The sequence below is a fragment of the Alosa pseudoharengus genome, unplaced genomic scaffold (genome assembly GCF_046254945.1).
Source record: "Alosa pseudoharengus isolate Yale_2024_CS ecotype anadromous, Long Island Sound unplaced genomic scaffold, YU_APseudo_1.1 YU_APseudo_1.1_scf_23, whole genome shotgun sequence".
In the NCBI taxonomy this organism is placed as follows: Eukaryota; Metazoa; Chordata; class Actinopteri; order Clupeiformes; family Clupeidae; genus Alosa; species Alosa pseudoharengus.
Genome location: NW_027468685.1, coordinates 2,310,392 through 2,319,429, shown reverse-complemented (window position 1 = coordinate 2,319,429; position 9,038 = coordinate 2,310,392). Strand labels below are relative to the sequence as shown.

Here is a 9,038-nt window from a genome sequence, read left to right as displayed (position 1 = left end):
CGGACGTCTCCGATGGCGACTGATGATGTGAGACACTCCCTGGGGGAGGAGGGCGTTAGTCTTTACCCAGCCCTTTGGCAAGAGACTCTGGGCCAAGCACAGAGACCACCGCTGACTAACCCTCCAATGGCCTCAGCAATCTCCACTGAAAACTCCTTAGATCCACTTAACCTACGGGCCTGTGTGCCCACTAACCTACTCTTCTCACATTAGGAGACAGACACGGCATGACCTCCCAATCTCACACACACACCAGCTGAGTAGTACTTGCAGTAGCACCAAACACAAGCGCTGTGTCCTTTCTTCAGTTGACCTTAGAGGACATACAAGCCTTCAGCACAGTAGGCTGCGCACTGCTACACGTTATCACCAAATCAATATAATGATGCTGCGCACTGGTACACGTTATCACCAAATCAATATAGTGATGCTGCGCAGTGCTACACGTTATCACCAAATCAGTATCATTCTGCTGTTCTGTGTGAAGCTGTAAATACTAAGAGAAACGAAATGTAGCCTGTTGTATAGATTTCTAGATGTTCAGGCTCCCCCACGGAGCCTGTTGTATAGATTTCTAGATGTTCAGGCACCCCCCCCCCCATACGTAGCCTGTTGTAGAGTTCTAGATGTTCCGGCGCACTCCCGTGGGGAACCTTGTTTTGCTAAAGATGCCTTAAGAGCTTTGAAACACTGTGAAGTGACCAAGGACTGAGCGCTCAGCAGTCCTCGTGTGTAAATGTAGTGACATAAAGAACAACCGTAGATATGACACAGCTGTTTATGCTATATATATATATATGCACACACTCACCATATATATTTTGTAGTCACAGTCTGACATATTAACTGTTTAACAATAATAACTGCTGGCACCAGCTGACGATTTGTATTTTTGTCTAAACTTGTAAAAGTTTCAAGTGTTTTATGTGCAAACTAAATTTATAATAACTGTTTGAAATAAAAATTATATATTTGAATACATTCTCACACCGTTGGTTTAGCCTGTCAGAGTGTGTAACAGTCCCTATGACGTTAACATTGTTTTATATAAATGTGTTAGTGATAATGCTGGATTAAATAAAAAAATAAACAAAGAGTCCTTTCAAAAGTGTTTTGTAACTGGCAGCATGACATGTACAGTGGGCATTACTTTGAAATGGCCGCTTCATTCGCGCATTACGTGACGTGAAGCTGCGTGAAGCTTTAGTACCACTTTCAGCCACTGTGCGTCGCTCTGCCACTGTACGTCGCTCTGTCAGTAGCCTGCCTGTCGTCCCTTCTGAAAAAGCAGGAGGCTACCTTTAAACATAAACATTGTTGCCGAGAGGAATCCCAGCCTATGAATTCAATAACAAAATAAATCATGCATAATTAAAAATGACCTCGATTTAGGCTCGAAATCTGCTTTTGATTCCGGTGCCGCTACACAAAACGAAAAAATACGTCTACGTTATTGTCCATGAAGGCATATCTGGCAAGTTGTTATTTGATGAAGACGTAAATGGTTGCTTTGCTTTCATTAATGGGTTCACTATAGTCAAGTTTGCAAGAAGGAGACATAATGCGTGAGCATGCCACACTATCCAGGGACGCACTCACACAGCTGTGGTAGCGGGGGCAGGAGGACAACTGTTAGCGCAGGCTTTATATAAAATTCTTCAACAGAAGCCTTATGAAATAAAGGCCTGCCTCGAATGCAGGCTTGCCCAAAACAAAGCCCTGTGGTTTGCACCAGGGGCGGACTGGGACCAAAAATCGGCCCTGGCATATTTGGCCCGAGCGGCCCTCAAATCGATCGGGCACGCCTAATTAAATACAAAAGCTTTGCATTAGGCCTGACCTTAAATATGCATATATTTCCAACTGTCATGGAGCACTGAAAGTGATGTAGGCCTCATTGGCTATCACTCTGAATGATCAGAGGTAGCCATGGAGCACATACTCTCCATATTCAAGTAGGTTATACAAGCAATTATTAAAGAAGAGTTTCTGCTTGAATTCAAAGTATCATTTCAAATTATTCAATAGGCTACATTTAAACTATAAAATGCTCAACTGACTAAATTACCTCGATTGTCGTAGACATTAATCACTGTAGGACAACTGAAACAACACGAAATAAATAGGGCTGATGCTGGAAATATTTTATTCCTGTAGGCTATACTACCTTAATACTACCTACCTACATTGCTGGTAGCCTACATTTTGGAACAGTATAGCTACATTAACTAATTATCTTTAATGTCTTCCAGTAGCCTATCGTATAGGTTGTATATATAGCTTAGTTGGCTTGTGCATGATGAATATGACTTGATGTTTTGTAGCCTATTTCCGTCAGTCTACAGTCTTTTAGCCCATCTTAACCATGATAACCCTTCCAAGATAGAACCTTTTCGACGCTCTACTTTGAGAGACCAACCACCACTCATGCCATCGATGTGGAATTTTGGGTGTCTGACGGAAACTGATCAATATCTGACCAACAATTAACATCGATTTTCACAAGCTTTTGCTGTCCGGGTTTGCAAATCATTCATTTAATGTCTAACTGTCTCACTAAATTGCATTATCCACACTCAATTCTCACTGGTATCTGCTAGACAACAAGTACCAAAACATGATTAGTTCATAGATTTCACATGTAAAATTCATTTTATACAACCCCACCTCCATCTTGCCTGTTCATAATTATGAGAAATTCTTGATTGTTTGTGTTATGTTTATGTTATGTGTGTGGGTGTGTGTGTGTGTGTGAGTGTGTGTGTGTGTGTGTGTGTGTGTGTGTGTGTGTGTGTGTGTGTGTGTGTGTGTGTGTGCGTGCCTGCGTATGTGCCTGTGCATGGAAGCGTACATATGTCTACTGTGTGAGTATGTGTCATGATTACTGTGAATGTGTGTGTGTGTGTATCTGTTTGTGCACATGTGTGCACATGAACTGGGTTAACATGACCCCTGGAGGCAAATATACGGAAAAAATGGTCATCCTAGGCCCTACAGTTCTCAAGATATTCACAGAGAACTGTGTCTGGCCTACCCTCCTTTCGGGGGGTCCAGTCCAGCGGGGGGGCTACAGATCAAAACGAAAAATGACAGTTCCATGCTATCCATGTGGGGGTACATGCCCACCAAGTTTTGTGTACCCAGGTCTTTCAGTGTCCCGGGAATCCTTGTTGGTGTACGTCACTGAATGTACACATAAATTGTTTTATTGTAAGGCCCCCCATGAACGAAAGTACACAAAACTTGGCATGCATTCGGAGGGTGTCATAATGATCCTACACTTTCAATTTCGTGCAGTTTTGACCATGTCAGCCAGAGATATTGTGATGAAAACACCTAATTTTTTGCTTTTTAATTTTTAACTAGGTGGCGCTATACATGAAATAAGTGGTAATGGGATGGGTTGACATGGCCCCTTGAGATCAACATACAAAAAAAAGGTGGACCTCCTAGGCCCTACGGTTCTCGAGATATTCACAGAAAACTGTCTCCGGCCACCTACAGGCCAGTTGGTGTATAGTAACATAAATTAATTTATTGTGTGGCCCCCCATGAACGGAATTCCACGAAACTTGGCGTGCATTCAGAGGGTGTCATAATTATCCTACACTTCCAATTTCGTGCAGTTTTGACTATGTTAGGTCACAGATACCTGCGATTACAACACCTCATTTTTACTTTTTTGTGTTTAACTAGGTGGCGCTATACATGAAATGAGTGGATATGGAATGGGTTGACATGGCCCCTTGAGATCAACATACAAAAAAAAAATGGTCTTCCTAAACCTTACGGTTCTCGAGATATTCACAGAAAACTGTGTCTGCCCTACCCTCCTTTCGGGGGGTGCAGTCCAGCGGGGGGGCTACAGATCAAAACGAAAAACGATGGTTCCATGCTATCCATATGGGGTTACATGCCCACCAAGTTTCGTCTACCCCGGTCTTTCAGTGTCCCGGGAATCATTGACAGAAATTTGGACATGCGAAAAAGAAAAAAAAAAAAAAGAAAAAAAAAAAATCTGACTAAACCTATATGACCGCCGCTTCGCTGCGCGGCGGTCATAATAAAAAGGCCTAGCCTAAATGAATCAAGAGTAAGGCAAAACAAATAGCCTAGTAGCCTAATGAAACATACGGATTGATGCAGTATCTTTGTAACATTATTAAATTAATCTGTCACCATAGCCTATGCCTCTGCCTACGTTTGCAAAGAGGAGAACATTTTAATTTGATTCACAATGAAACGTTACATTTAATTTACATGTTGACAATGAGGGCCAGATGTACTAACGCTTTTGCGCCCACTTCAGGCGTATTTGTTTTGCAACGTGCGTGTAAAATCATTGCGAGGTATGTACAAACAGGCCGAAATGATGTGAAAGCGCAAACTGCCTGTCGCGGAGCTGAAAGTGGCAGATTGCGATTGTCATGTCATGCATATGCATTCATGGGAGGATCCAGGGGAAAATGTAGCCTGACGTAGTCATACTCAATTCTAGTCAGAATTTGAGTCTGATACTGCTCCATAGAGCTGTGATTATGGGGCGTGTTTCAAACGAACCAGGAAAAAAAATGCCTCTGCACTCAATTGGATAGACCTACAACCAATCAGAGCAACGGAGTGTGTGACGTATGTTAAGCGACGCATAGTTGATGTCAACAGAACTCAACTGCACGCTAGAAGAAGAAAATGTGAGCGATTTTCGCAGGTGTTGTAAAAATAATGTAAGGATACACGGAGTTCTTCAACACACGAACCTCATTTTTGAGAGAAACAGTAAAGGTGAATGCATATACGATCAAGTTATCCGTTTAGGATTACAACTCCACAACACTGCAAACAAATCGCATCGCATTTGTCGGTCCTGTCAGAACTTTATAACACGGTTGGAACGCGACATGCCCGTGTTTAAAAAATGGACAGAAGACGAAGGAGACCAGCCTGAAGAACCGTGTTCATCTGAGGCATCAGAGACGCCCCGGACTCTGAAGACGTTCTGCCCCAATCCGTCAACTCCAACCGGTACAAAAACGCGAAGAAGCATTACAGAGGTAAGCTTGTTAATACATTTCTACTTCTTATGATATGACTATGAGAATAACCTCGATTGCCACGTTTCACATGAGTTAATAGTGAGTCGTGATTATTGTCCAATGTGATAAACACTGTGCATTCCCACACTCCTCATTTCCGTGAAATCTATCTATGATTAAATCATCTAGTCATATTTTGACATGCCTAGTATTCTGGAAGCCAGCCCGAATTTCAGTGTAGTGTGAGCAAATGTTACCAGGATAAACTTGTACCTGATGTGTAAGTTGGCCTCTGTCACTTTGTCAATATGTAGAAACTTCATTTTGTAATGGACTAGCATGTTATCCAACCCCCACTCTGTGCTCTGCACCTCTGTGGGGGGTGGGCAGTGTTTCTCTGACCTGCTCAGCAATTGCATCTGGTGTCACCATATTTAACAGTCTGTATTTTCCAATGTATTGTCAATGCACGTTATACTTATTAGGCTATACTGTAATTCTTCACACTGATGTGTTCACTTATATTTCAGGTTGTCACCCATTTTCCATCCACTTGACCTCCACCTGGAACACCTAAACAATTTACTCAAATCATTTATGAGAGGATTGGGACCAAACATGTCAGAAATGTCAGCAGCCAGAATCAGTAGGTCCATTGGCATCGTCAAAGAGCTAATGGACAAAACGGACACAGAGCTGGAGCTGACAAGGCCGGCTGGCATTCATCATGTGGCCCGAGAACAGGACGTTTTAACACTGGTAAACGTTTTCACAACTTTCCCAGCAAAAATCACCCAGGCAGGCAGTCTCATGCATTCCCGAATTTCAATAGAAACTTTTTGGCAAAGCTGAATTACCAGGAGAAAATAATGGACTGGCAAAATGTGCCTATTTAAATAATTAAGTAAATGTGAAATGTAAATGGTGATGGTAATTTGTAAATATTGTTTTCGTAAATGACAATGTAAATAATTGTTTTCACATAATAGTTTAGTAGTATCCACATTCTTGAAAACATTTTTGTGTTTTCTTATTGGTTGTATGTTCAAAGTTCAGCGTATATCTTCAAACATTACCTATTATGTGTAGATATTAAAAATCTTTATTGACATGTCTTATTGTTTGTCTTTAAATGCAGAAACATCACCAACCAGTAGAGAAGTATAAACCATTTTAATTTTATTCAAAAATATTAATGTAACAGAGGTAAAAAAAAAAAGGCATTTGCACAACAACAGGACCCTGAAGCTACACATTTGAGCCTGAATTTGAAGCTAGCCTGAGATCTTCAACATTGACAAGCCTGATTCCAAGTTACTTGGGGATGATTGTATCTTATCATCCTCATCCTCGTCATCAAAGTAACCAGTGTAATCCATGTCAACCTGAACACGGTCATCCTGAACAACAGTCATCAAACAAATTAGTTCGACTCTGTTCGATGTCATCAAAAACCTCATGCATAATTCATAGTATCTCTTTTGCATGTTCCAGCTTGTATGTAGGGAGATTATGGATAATGAAGTCCAGGTCAAATATCTGTGTGCACTGTTCTAAAACTGATCAATGAGTTCATCTCCAAAACCAGTGCAGGCTGTGTCGACTGTGTAAAGTGGTATGTTTTTATGGTCCTGAAGTAAACTACTCCTGTAAGTTTGTAACAGTTCCCTGATCAAAAGTGTGCCCTTAGGTGTGACTATTCTGTGTTTGTGGTGTGATGAAACCTCCCCTTGAAAGTGTTCATATTTGGGGATTAGCTCCCCACAACCTTCAGGTTCACAAGAACAAACAGAATGGCAGTGAGTGCAGCACAGATGTCCTAGATCAACAGATGTGGTGTGTTCCTCAAAATGGCAGTACAAAGCTTTCCGCAGACAACTAGTGACTCCATTAAAGTACCGTCTTAACTGCTGGGTCAAGCTTTGTACTAACATCCCTCACAATCCAGTGTAGGCACTCCAGTGTATGGCCAGGTACTTTAATCAGACCCACTCTGATGTTTGTTCTGTTTGGGCTCAGGGCCAAATTTATTGGATTGTCCATCTGAAGCTGTTTCATAACCCTGGCTCTGGATTCCCGATCAGCAGAAGCGGTCAATGTCAGCACAGGTGTACCTGGAATATATAGCAGTACAAAAAGCAACCAATAAGTAACAGTAAAAATAAGAAATTATGAGTAGTATCATTTAGTACTTTTTAATGACTGTACTGACATCTAAAAAGAATACATCACTTATAAGGGGTACAGTGACTAGCCTACCAATATGGATATGGTGCTTGAGTACATAAAGCAACACCCAAATGCCCTTCTGCCCTTTTGCAGCCTGACCACTGATAGAAATAAAACAGTAACCTACATTAGAATGTTTTAACAGCTAGTTCGCTACAATCACACTAACGTTATGATTGTACCAAGTCTGAGTTAGCGAACGTACAACGATACCTAGGCTACTATGTTTACAACATGGGATTCATATCACGACATTGGGAGTTATTTACTAAGTCAGACAGTTAGACTCTCTTACCATTTGTAAGTTAGATGAACTTCGTCCACGACGATACCCATTGCGTTGGCTTAAAAACATCGGAGCCTAGCATGTCCCTCCACTTGTTGTTCAGCAGCCAGGATTCCGGGCTTCAAAAAAGGATCTGGCAACGACCGCTGGCTATATCCACCTCGTCGTGCACGCCGAGTTGCATCGCCGTGATGCCCATTTCAGTTGCTTCGGCAAAAAACATCTTTCTTATCAACAAATGCCTTGATCCCGTTACTCTGTTCCTCTTTTAAAATTAATTCGCTGTCGATATCTTCTAGAACAGACCTGATAGCAGAATCTACACATCTCAATTCTCCAGCGGCAGCCATCGTTGTTGTAAACGAATTCAACCCAAGCGCTCTTTGGTGACGTGGTGGATTACGTTACTGTTGAGCATCTGTCCATCATCGTATAAAGCCCGCCCTGACAATTTGATTGGCCCGCCAGTATTTGGGCGAGCATACTCGCGCCACTATTGATCAATGCCAGACCGAACTTCCCGACCTCAAACGTTGTGGGCGGGACTAAGTTCGGAATGGCACCCAGGCTAGGGAAAATGGGAGTTTAGCGTAAAAAGATGGGAGGGGAAGAGTAAAGAGCGCCTAATTATGTATTCCGCGGTATGTACAAAGACTGCTCCTGAAAGCGCACGTCTATTCTGCGCCTAAATACTTGCGCCTTGTAAAAGCAGGTGTTAATCCAAATTGAAGTTCAATGCTTCAATAAGAGAACCTTTCAAAGACAACAGAATCGCTATTTAGAGCACCAGTTTTGCAAGTCTTTGTAGGCTACTATCAAAAGCAACATTAACTTTCGTTGGCCTTTCGAATGTCTTACTTTCACTTTCACGTCATTCACTTAAACTTTCCTACTTGCTAGATTTGACCAATCTTCCATAGCCTACGTTCACAAGTAGTTTGAGTAGAACTACTGATCTTCATTATCTCCCTGCTCGTTGACATCTTATCATCTATGGTATTATTTCATGATCGCTAAACGTTTGATTCTTTTTAATGTTGTCATCTGTTAACTTCATTCAACTGCGCTTGTAGGCTCTGCCATTCAGTTGTGGACGTTCGTAAATTGCGTTTATGGGCAGAGAGAGGCAGAGAAAGGCGCAGTTTACACCAAGGATTGAACGATTGATAAATACGACGGAAACTTGGGTCTGTCAGCGTTCGCAGTCCATGGCGCTGATAACGTTACGTTCGCAAATGTACGTACATCTGGCCCTGAGTATCCTAGTTTTGGTTGTTGTTGGTGGCGTTATTGCATCAGTTAGTTATGCCTACAATGCAAAATTGTTTCCTTGCGATTGCAAGCTCCTGTAGCCGCATACGATTTCAAAACATCGCGACAAAATGCCACAAAAAGCGGTTTGTGAGTTAAGCTGTCCCAGACTTAAGTGCTACTTTTAGGTCTGAAATGCTTTGTGAATTACTTTTAGTGAAAAAAATAGGAGTCCTAAA

At 41.8% G+C, this 9,038-nt stretch overlaps 2 long non-coding RNA genes across 2 annotated transcripts; one reads left to right on the top strand and one right to left on the bottom strand.

Moving 5' to 3' along the window:
• Positions 1-4,540: 4,540 nt before the first annotated feature.
• LOC143140038 (uncharacterized) lies at positions 4,541-6,147 on the top strand. Its single transcript, XR_012990519.1, has 2 exons — positions 4,541-5,051; positions 5,564-6,147. It is a non-coding gene; the product is annotated as an uncharacterized LOC143140038 (long non-coding RNA).
• Positions 6,148-6,187: 40 nt separating this feature from the next.
• On the bottom strand, positions 6,188-8,112 carry LOC143140039 (uncharacterized). The gene is made up of 2 exons (XR_012990520.1): positions 7,558-8,112; positions 6,188-7,147 (listed from the first exon to the last, which is right to left on the bottom strand). It is a non-coding gene; the product is annotated as an uncharacterized LOC143140039 (long non-coding RNA).
• Positions 8,113-9,038: the final 926 nt, after the last annotated feature.